The following is a 10472-nucleotide window of genomic DNA, read 5'->3' as shown; positions in this document are numbered from 1 at the left end:
GCTGAACAGCCTCATCCCAGTGTGAACTCGCTGGTGTACACAGAGTCGAGAGAATGTCTTGAACCCAGACCCTGAATGGCTTCTGGAGAGAGTGAAGATACTTGGAGCGATGGGAATCAGTGGATCATGGAACACAGAATCCCACAATGCAGATGGAGGCCATTTGGCCCTTTGAGTCTGAAAGGACCAGATTCACCCAGGCCCTATCCTGGAAACCCCACATACTTACCCTGCTAGTCCCCCTGACACTAACAGACAATTCAGCGCAGCCAATCCACCTAACTTGCACATCTTTCAAGTGTGGGAGGAAACTGAACACCTGGAGAAAACCCACATCAACACAGGGAGAACATGTAAACTCCACACAGACAGTGACCCAGGGCCGCAATTGAACCCAGGTCCCTGGTGCTGTGAGGCAGCAATGCCACTGTGATGTTCGAGAGGCCGAAATTGAAGGAGCACAGAGATCCCAGAGAATTATGGGAGATTATAGAGATAGGGAAAGCTGTAGGGGCTGGAGGAGGTTACAGAGATAGGGAAGGTTGTAGAGACTGGAGGAGGTTATAGAAATAGGGAGAGCTGTAAGGGGTGGAGGAGGTAACAGAGATAGGGAAGGTTGTACAGGCAGGAAAAGGTTTCAGAGATAGGGAGGGTTGTAGAGACTGGAGAAGGGTTGCAGAGATAGGGTGGGGGAAAGAGGAGGGATTTGAATGCAAGGGCCAAAGGGTTAAGCATGATACCGGAGTTGAGGGGGTTGAGCTCTGAGGAGGCTGAATAAACTAGGCTTGTACTCGTTAGAGTTTAGAAGAATGAGGGGAGATCTCATTGAGACATATAAGATGATGAATGGGATGGATAGGATAGAGGTGGAGAGGCTCTTCCCGCTCAGAAAGGACAGTAGGACTAGGGGGCACAGCCTCAAGATAAAGGGGGGGCGGTTTAGAACAGAGTTGAGGAGGAACTTCTTCACTCAAAGGGTGGTGAATCTCTGGAATTCTCTGCCTGTTGAGGTGGTGGAGGCTGCCTCGCTAAATATTTTTAAGACGGGGGTTGATGGGTTTTTGATGAGAGAGGGGATTAAGGGTTATGGGGAGAGGGCGGGAATGTGGAACTGAGCCACGACAGATCAGCCATGATCTTATTGAATGGCGGGGCAGGCTCGAAGGGCTAGATGGCCTACTTCTGCTCCCATTTCTAATGTTCTTATGTTCTAGAACAGTTAATGGAGACATGACTGAGGCATGGATGCACGTCACTAGGGAGCACAAACTCTGTTCATTAATCCGATGGTGGAATCTTGCCATGGTCATCAATAAAAAAAAGGGGCTTTCCTCCATCGCACAATACTGGCTGGCATCCAGAGATGGTGGAGAGGGGAGACGGTGGGGGGGGGGGGGGGGGGCGCGTGGGTGGTGGTGTCGTAGAAGGATCCCAGTCCTTATTCTCCTCCGAGCGGGGGGATGGTGAGGTCTCTGCCACTAAGACTGACGACTGGTGGAGTTGGGAGGAATAGGAGCTCAGAGCACAGGGAATGGGGGTTGGCGGGCAGGAGGGTGTGGAGTATGGGAGCTCGGAGCACAGGGAGTTTGGGTTCATGGAGTGGGGGGGATGGTGTGGAGAGGTAGGGAGAATGGGAGCTCGGAGCACAGGGAGTTTGGGTTCGTGGAGTGGGGGGGATGGTGTGGAGAGGTAGGGAGAATGGGAGCTCAGAGCACAGAGAGCTGTGGGTTGGCAGAGTGGGGGGTGCGGGAGAATGGGAGCTCGGAGCACAGGGAGTTGTGGGTTGGCGGGGGGATGTGGAGAGATAGAGAGAATGGGAGCTCAGAGTGCAAGGAGTTGGGGGCTGGCAGAGTGGGGGTGCAGGGAGAATGGGAGCTTGGAGCACAGGGAGCTGTGTGTTGGCACATCTGGGGGAGAGTGTGGAGAGGTGGGGGATATGTGAGTTCAGAGCACAGGGAGTTGGGGGGTGGCGGACTCGGGGGGGAAGGTGTGGAGAGGTGGGGGGTATGGGAGTTTGCAGCACAGGGAGTTGAGGGCTGGTGGAGTGGGGTGGGGGGGGAGGTGTGGAGAGGTGGGGGAGTATGGGAGCTGGGAGGCAGGGATTAGAAATCGCCCTCTTGCAATGCTAGAGGCAGATTGCTGAGATGATGTACAGTGCTCTCATACATTCCAGCTTTGAAGCCTGCTTGAGTTGCTGGGGAAGGATACCACCTTGTGTATGTGTGTAGAATCACAGAAGCAAAGGCTGAGCAGAAGGACATGAATCTATGGGGCTTCGAGTGCAGAACAGAAGAAACCATACCCCCTCCATTTACCTCTTTGCAAACTCTAAGTGACCTGTGGGAGGGTCAGTGCTGAGGGAGTGCCGCACTGTGGGAGGGTCAGTGCTGAGGGAGAGCCACACTGTGGGAGGGTCAGTGCTGAGGGAGCGCCGCACTGTGGGAGGTGCTAGGGGCGAGTGGAGTTTACAAACACATGGGGACCAGCAGCCTGTTTCCTTGCAGAATGGACTGAAGATTCTGTTGATGTGGGTGATGCAGTGAATACGAGAATACACAGCAACTCACAGAAGAATGGGAGATTGAGAAGCAGACGCAGTCACCTGACTGGCATGCAGTCTGTCTGAGCTGAGCTTCTTTCAAACACCATGTAACCTACCAAACATGGACTGTACAGCATTCAACATCCAGACCAGAAACTGAACTGGACCCAGCCATATAAATACTGGGTTCCCAGAGCAGGTCAGGGGCTGGAAATCCTGCGGAGTAACTCACCTCCTGACTCCATCCAAAGCCTGTCCAGCATCGACAAGGCACAAGTCAGGAGTATGCTAGAATACTCTCCCACTCGCCCGGATGAACACGGCTCCAACAACATTCAAGAAGCTCGACACCATCCAGGACAAAGCAGCCCCCCGCTGGATCGACACATTGACCACCCACCTTCACTTCCTCCACCACCGACGCACAGCAGCAGCAGCAGCAGTGTGTATCATCTACAAGGTGTACCGCAGTGAATCGCCAAGGCTCCTTCAACAGTGCCGTCCAAATCCCCCACCTGTACCCCCTACAGGAGTAATGGGCAACTTGGGCCAGGTAGTGGGTTGCAGGAGTGACCCTCCTCCATTGCGGTGGGCAGCAAGATTGGAACAGGGATTGTTCACTAATCTTGACCCCAAAAATAAGATTAAATATATTTTATTCCCCCCTAAATATTTCAGAACGAGTTATGAAAAGATAGATGAATAAAACTACCTGCTTCAAAAGGTCAAAACGAAGTATTTATGCTTTGGAAACAGAAGGAATGCGGGGCTCCTGCGCTCCGCCCTGGGCTCCTGCAGTCCGCGCCGCGTGCCGGGCTCCCCGCAGTCTGCGCCGTGTGCCGGGCTCCCCGCAGTCCGCTCTGTGCCGGGCTCCTGCAGTTGATGGCACATGCAATTCTGCTTTCTGTGTATCAGTCAAACTAGTCCAAAAAATCATAGGCATGTGGCAAATCTGCATGTGGGTAACAGGCAACAAAAATCTTGCAGGGCTGCACCTGGGATCCAAATGGGCCGCATGTGGCCTACTGGTGACCTAGAAGGACAAGGGAAGCAGATGCCATGGGGAACACCCACCGCCTGCAAGTTCCCCTCTGAACCACAACCCCCCACCCTCACACACACACCGTTCTGACTTGGAAATATATTGACCGTTCCTTCATTGTGCCTGGGTCAAAATCCTGGAACTCTCTCCCTAACAGCGCTGTGGGTGTACCTACACCACATGTGACTGCAGCGGTTTCGAGACTCACCACCTTCTCAAGGGACAGTTAGGAATGGGGCATAAATGCGGGGCCCGGCCAGCAACGTCCACATTCCTGGGAATAAACCGTGAATACCCTACACTGATGTTGGCACAGGTCAAAGAGCTAACACAGCTCTTTACAATCTACCAATTATCTCAATTTACAAAATGGATATAAATCTATGAGACTTACATATCTGATTAAATATTTGGTGTTCAGAGAGGGACAACAGTTCATGTGGAGAGAGGCTGGGATTGTCCTCCTTTCAAGCAGAGAAGGTTAAGCGGGTGCGGGGTGTAGATTTAATCGAGAGGGTTTCGATTGAGTGAATGAGGAAAGTGTTTCCCCGGCGGCAGGAGGGTCAGGAATTGGAGGGGGGCACACAGATTGAAGAGAATCGGTAAAACAACAGTCGGGAGGTGGGGGGGATGAGAATTCTTTTTTATTTTTAATGCAGGGAGTCGTTATGATTGGGAAATCGTTGAATCCCTACAATGCAGAAAGAGGTCATTCCACCCATCGAGTCTGTACTGACCACAATTCCACCCAGACCCTGTAACCACACATATTTATCATGGCAAATCCCTCTAACATACTTATCCCAGAGCATTAAGGGGCAATTTAGCACAGCCAATCAACCTAACCTGCACATCTTTGGACTGTGGGAGGAAACCTGAGCACCCGGGGGAAACCTATGCAGACATGGGGAGAATGTACAAAGTCCACATAGACAGTGACCCAAGCTGGGAATCGAACCCAGGTCCCTGGCGCTGTGAGGCAGCGATGCTAACCACTGTGCCACCCAGGAAGGTGCTGTCCACAAGGGAGGTGGGAGCAGATTCACCCTTGGAAAAGGGGAAATTGGAGAAATACTGAGAGGGATTAAGTATTGCAGTGCTATGGGATGGGGTGGGGCAGGGGGTGGAGAGAATGTGACTAATTGGCTAGCTCTTTCACAGGGGCTGTCACAGGCACGATGGGCTGAATAGCCAGTTGCTGTCCAGCCTTTGCAGAAGTTGAGGTAATGCTCCCTGAGAACGCCCGGCTGTCCAGCTGTACCACTGCTGTGTGGTGCCAAAGGCAAACCGGTTTTTGGATGCACACAGGCAAGCATCAGCTCCACCCTGCTGAAACATTCCATACTCTGAGCTCACATGGTGGCAGGGGGTTCTTGGTTTGTATTGGCACGCCCGACAGGAAATGTGGCATTCTGATCCTTCAGTCATACGGGCTTGCTGGCTGTTGGCACAGTCTGCAGGCCAACGCGTTGACCTGCTGTCCATTGGCAGCATTTCAGTGAAGGGACACAGACGGGAAGCTGGAGGTGAGGAACGGGGTAATGAGGTGAGGAAGACCGTCCTGGTCCCAAACTCCAGCTAATAAACAGTACCCACCAAATTGTCAGTGAAGGTGTAATGCCCTCATTCTCGCCACCACTACCCTCCCCCAGGCCCGTGTCTCAGTAGCTCAGCAGCTGAAACCCTCAAAGAACAGTCAAGCCTGCCCTCCAAGCGAGTAACAATTCATCACCTCTTTGCCACCCTGCGCTGTCGCCACCCCCAGCTCTGTAACCTCCTCCAGCTCCTACAATCCTATCTCTGCAACCTCCTGCAGCCCCAACAGCCCTCCCTATCTCTGTAAACTCCTCCAGCCCCAACAACCTCCCTCTAACCTCCTCCAGCCCCGACAACCTTCCCTTTCTCTGTAACCTCCTCCAGTCCCTACAATCCTCCCTATCTCTGCAATCTCTTCCAGCTCCTACAACCTCCCCATCGCTGTAACCTCCTCCAGCCCCTAAAACCCTCCCTATCACTGTACCTCCTCCAGGCCTCTACAACCCTCCTTTTTTTGTAACTTCCTCCCGCCTCTAAAACCTTCCCTATCTCTGGAACCTCCTCCAGCCCCTGCATCCCTCCCTATCTCTGTAGTCTGTTCCAATCCCTATACCCCTCCCTATTTCTGTAACTTCCTCCAGCTCCTATCAACCCTCACTATCTCTGCAACCTCCCGTAGCCCCTACAACTCTCCCTATCTCTGTAACCTTCTCCAGCCCCTACAACCCTCCTTAGCTCTGCAACCTCCTCCAGCTCCTACAACCCGCCCTATCTCTGTAACAACTTCCAGCCTCTACAACTCTCTTGACCTCTGTAACCCCCTCTGGTCCCTACAACCCTCCCTATCTCTGTAACCCCCTCCAGTCCCTATAACCCTCCCTATCTCTGTAATCTCCTGCAGCCGCAAAGCCCTCCCTATCTCTGCAAACTCCTGCAGCCTTCGCTATCTCTGTAACCTCCTCCAGCCCATGCAACCCTCACTCTCTCTGAAATTTCCTCCAGTCCCTACAACCCTCCCTTTCTCTGTAACCTCCTTCAGCGCTCCCCATCTCTGTAACCCTCTCAGCCTCTACAGCCGTCCTTATCTCTGTAACCTCCTCCAGTCCCTAAAACTCTCCCTATATCTGTAACTTCCTCCAGCCCCTACAACCCTCTTTTTTAAGTTTTTTTCTTAGTTACAAGTAGGTTTACAGAAACACTGTGATGAAGTGGCTGTGAAAATCCCGAAGTCACCACACTCCGGCGCCTGTTTGGGTACACTCAGGGAGAATTTAGCACAGCTAATGCACCAAACCAGCACATCTTTGGACTATGGGAGGAAACCGGAACACCTGGGAGGAAATCCATGCAGACATGGGGAGGACGTGCAAACTCCACACACACAGTGATCCAAGCTGGGAATTGAACCTGGGTCCCTGGCGCAGTGGCATAGCAATGCTAACCACACTCCGGCCCTACAACCCTCCCTATCGCTGTAACCTTCTCCAAACCCCACAGTCCTCCCTATCTCTGTAGCCTCTCTAGCCCCTACGACCCTCCCTATTTCTGTAACTTCCTCCAGTCCATACTACCCTCAATTTCTGTAACCTCCTGCAGACCCTTCACCCCCATCTCTGAAACCTCCTCCAGCCCCTACAACCCTCCCTATCTCTGTAACCTCCTCCAACGCCCACGCCCTCCCTATCTCTGTAACCACCTCTAGCCCCTACAACCCTCCCTATCTCTGTAATCTCCTCCAGCCCCTACAACTCTCCCTAATTTAGTAACCTCCTCCAACCCTACAAACCTCCTCCAGGTTACAGACAAGAGGAGGCTGTCCGGGCTGGAGGACGCTACAGAGATAGGGAGGGTTGTAGGGCCTGCAGGAGGTTATAGGGATAGGGAGGGTTGTGGGGACTGGAGGCGGTTGTACAGATAGAGAGGGCTGTAAGGGCTGGATGAGGTTATAGAGATAGTGGGCTGCAGGGGATGGAGGAGGTTACAGAGATAGTGAGGGCTGTAGGAACTAGAGGAGGTTGCAGTCATAGGGGAGGTTGTAGGGGCTGGAGAAGGTTATAGGGATAGGGAGGGTTGTAGGGACTGGAGGCAGTTGTAGAGATAGAGAGGGCTGTAAGGGCTGGATGAAGTTATAGAGATAGTGGGCTGTAGGGGATGGAGGAGGTTACAGAGATAGTGAGGGCTGTAGGAGTGAGAGGAGGTTGCAGAGATGGGAAAGTTTGTAGGGGCTGGAGAAGGTTACAGAGATAGGGAGGGTTGTAGGGGCTGGAGGAGATTACAGAGAGAGTGAGCATCATATGGGCTGGAGGAGGTTATACAGATACGAAGGTTTGAAAACTTTGTTTGGGAGCATTTTTAAATCAAGTTGTTGCATGTAGGGTAGATGTTCAGGTCTCTGAGAATGATGGATATCAGTGGAGTGGAACTTGGTGCCCGTACAGACATAGGTAGCAGAGTCTTTGAAAGCAGAGTCTCTGATATTTATCAAGAGTAAATTATGAGGAACGGCCAGGTATGGACTGGAGAAGCTAGAAGGTTCAGAATGGGCAGGCACACCAGAAGCAAGTACACATATGCAGCAGGAGAACACCTGTGCACATTTACAGAGTGGCAGTACTGAGGGAGCGCCGCCCTGCGGGAGGGCCAGCGCTGAGGGAGCGCCGCCCTGCGGGAGGGCCAGCGCTGAGGGAGCGCCGCCCTGCGGGAGGGCCAGCGCTGAGGGAGCGCCGCCCTGCGGGAGGGCCAGCGCTGAGGGAGCGCCGCCCTGCGGGAGGGACAGCGCCACACTGCGGGAGGCACAGCGCTGAGGGAGCGCCGCACTGCGGGAGGGTCAGCGCTGAGGGAGCGCCGGACTGCGGGAGGGTCAGCGCTGAGGGAGCGCCGCACTGCGGGAGGGTCAGCGCTGAGGGAGCGCCGCACTGCGGGAGGGTCAGCGCTGAGGGAGCGCCGCACTGCGGGAGGGACAGCGCTGAGGGAGCGCCGCACTGCGGGAGGGACAGCGCTGAGGGAGCGCCGCACTGCGGGAGGGTCAGCGCTGAGGGAGCGCCGCACTGCGGGAGGGTCAGCGCTGAGGGAGCGCCGCACTGCGGGAGGGTCAGCGCTGAGGGAGCGCCGCACTGCGGGAGGGTCAGCGCTGAGGGAGCGCCGCACTGCGGGAGGGTCAGCGCTGAGGGAGCGCCGCACTGCGGGAGGGTCAGCGCTGAGGGAGCGCCGCACTGCGGGAGGGTCAGCGCTGAGGGAGCGCCGCACTGCGGGAGGGTCAGCGCTGAGGGAGCGCCGCACTGCGGGAGGGTCAGCGCTGAGGGAGCGCCGCACTGCGGGAGGGTCAGCGCTGAGGGAGCGCCGCACTGCGGGAGGGTCAGCGCTGAGGGAGCGCCGCACTGCGGGAGGGTCAGCGCTGAGGGAGCGCCGCACTGCGGGAGGGTCAGCGCTGAGGGAGCGCCGCACTGCGGGAGGGTCAGCGCTGAGGGAGCGCCGCACTGCGGGAGGGTCAGCGCTGAGGGAGCGCCGCACTGCGGGAGGGTCAGCGCTGAGGGAGCGCCGCACTGCGGGAGGGTCAGCGCTGAGGGAGCGCCGCACTGCGGGAGGGTCAGCGCTGAGGGAGCGCCGCACTGCGGGAGGGTCAGCGCTGAGGGAGCGCCGCACTGCGGGAGGGTCAGCGCTGAGGGAGCGCCGCACTGCGGGAGGGTCAGCGCTGAGGGAGCGCCGCACTGCGGGAGGGTCAGCGCTGAGGGAGCGCCGCACTGCGGGAGGGTCAGCGCTGAGGGAGCGCCGCACTGCGGGAGGGTCAGCGCTGAGGGAGCGCCGCACTGCGGGAGGGTCAGCGCTGAGGGAGCGCCGCACTGCGGGAGGGTCAGCGCTGAGGGAGCGCCGCACTGCGGGAGGGTCAGCGCTGAGGGAGCGCCGCACTGCGGGAGGGTCAGCGCTGAGGGAGCGCCGCACTGCGGGAGGGTCAGCGCTGAGGGAGCGCCGCACTGCGGGAGGGTCAGCGCTGAGGGAGCGCCGCACTGCGGGAGGGTCAGCGCTGAGGGAGCGCCGCACTGCGGGAGGGTCAGCGCTGAGGGAGCGCCGCACTGCGGGAGGGTCAGCGCTGAGGGAGCGCCGCACTGCGGGAGGGTCAGCGCTGAGGGAGCGCCGCACTGCGGGAGGGTCAGCGCTGAGGGAGCGCCGCACTGCGGGAGGGTCAGCGCTGAGGGAGCGCCGCACTGCGGGAGGGTCAGCGCTGAGGGAGCGCCGCACTGCGGGAGGGTCAGCGCTGAGGGAGCGCCGCACTGCGGGAGGGTCAGCGCTGAGGGAGCGCCGCACTGCGGGAGGGTCAGCGCTGAGGGAGCGCCGCACTGCGGGAGGGTCAGCGCTGAGGGAGCGCCGCACTGCGGGAGGGTCAGCGCTGAGGGAGCGCCGCACTGCGGGAGGGTCAGCGCTGAGGGAGCGCCGCACTGCGGGAGGGTCAGCGCTGAGGGAGCGCCGCACTGCGGGAGGGTCAGCGCTGAGGGAGCGCCGCACTGCGGGAGGGTCAGCGCTGAGATGCGCTGCACTGTCGGAGTGCTGCCCTGTTGGAGCACTAGTGCTGAGGGAGCCCCAGTGCTGAGGGAGCACCGCACTGTCGTAGTGTCAGTGCTGAAGGAGCGCCAGTGCTGAGGGAGCGCCAGTGCTGAGGGAGCGCCAGTGCTGAGGGAGCGCCAGTGCTGAGGGAGCGCCAGTGCTGAGGGAGCGCCAGTGCCAAGAGAGTGCCAGACAGTCGGAGGTGCTGTGTTACAGATTGGACTTTGAACATTTGTGTTGCCAGTTCAGCTGTTAAAAACCCAATGGAATGTAGAGGGAAGCTTTGGTCTGTGGCTTGTTCTGTATTCTTTCCCAAAGACTGGTATACCACCTCGCCAGAGTGGGACAGGGTGCTACAGGAAGTTGTGGAAGAGCACCAATCCCACCTCTCCTCAGGGAGGGAGGGAGGGAAATGAATCTCTCTCCCCAGACCAATTGAATGTAATCTACACCAACACCGGTCGCTGCCCACTCACTCCCCAGCTTCCCTCATTGATCAGGTTACAAGCCTCATTGGCAAAGCTCACTTGTCGTCTCCAGCCCTCCACCTCCCCACCCCCAACCTGGCCCCACCCTGCCACCCAAGCGAAATCCAACTTCTCTAAATCCAGCTCATTAATGATGCCGTGCTATGCAATCTTTCTTTGATGCTTGATTAACCTGAATGGCGAGGGAATGTAAGACGTCATGGGAGGTGTGAGCTCAGCTGGAATACTCCGTCCTACCGCCCACTCTCCCTCTCTCTGTCACCCTGCTCCAAAACTCTCCCCTCCTCACTCCCCAAAACACTGCCTCACTGTAATCCCACCCCAA

This window comes from Carcharhinus amblyrhynchos, unplaced genomic scaffold (assembly GCF_965287045.1).
Source record: "Carcharhinus amblyrhynchos unplaced genomic scaffold, sCarAmb.v2.hapA chromosome_357, whole genome shotgun sequence".
Lineage (NCBI taxonomy): Eukaryota > Metazoa > Chordata > Chondrichthyes > Carcharhiniformes > Carcharhinidae > Carcharhinus > Carcharhinus amblyrhynchos.
This window is presented reverse-complemented; position numbering follows the sequence as displayed.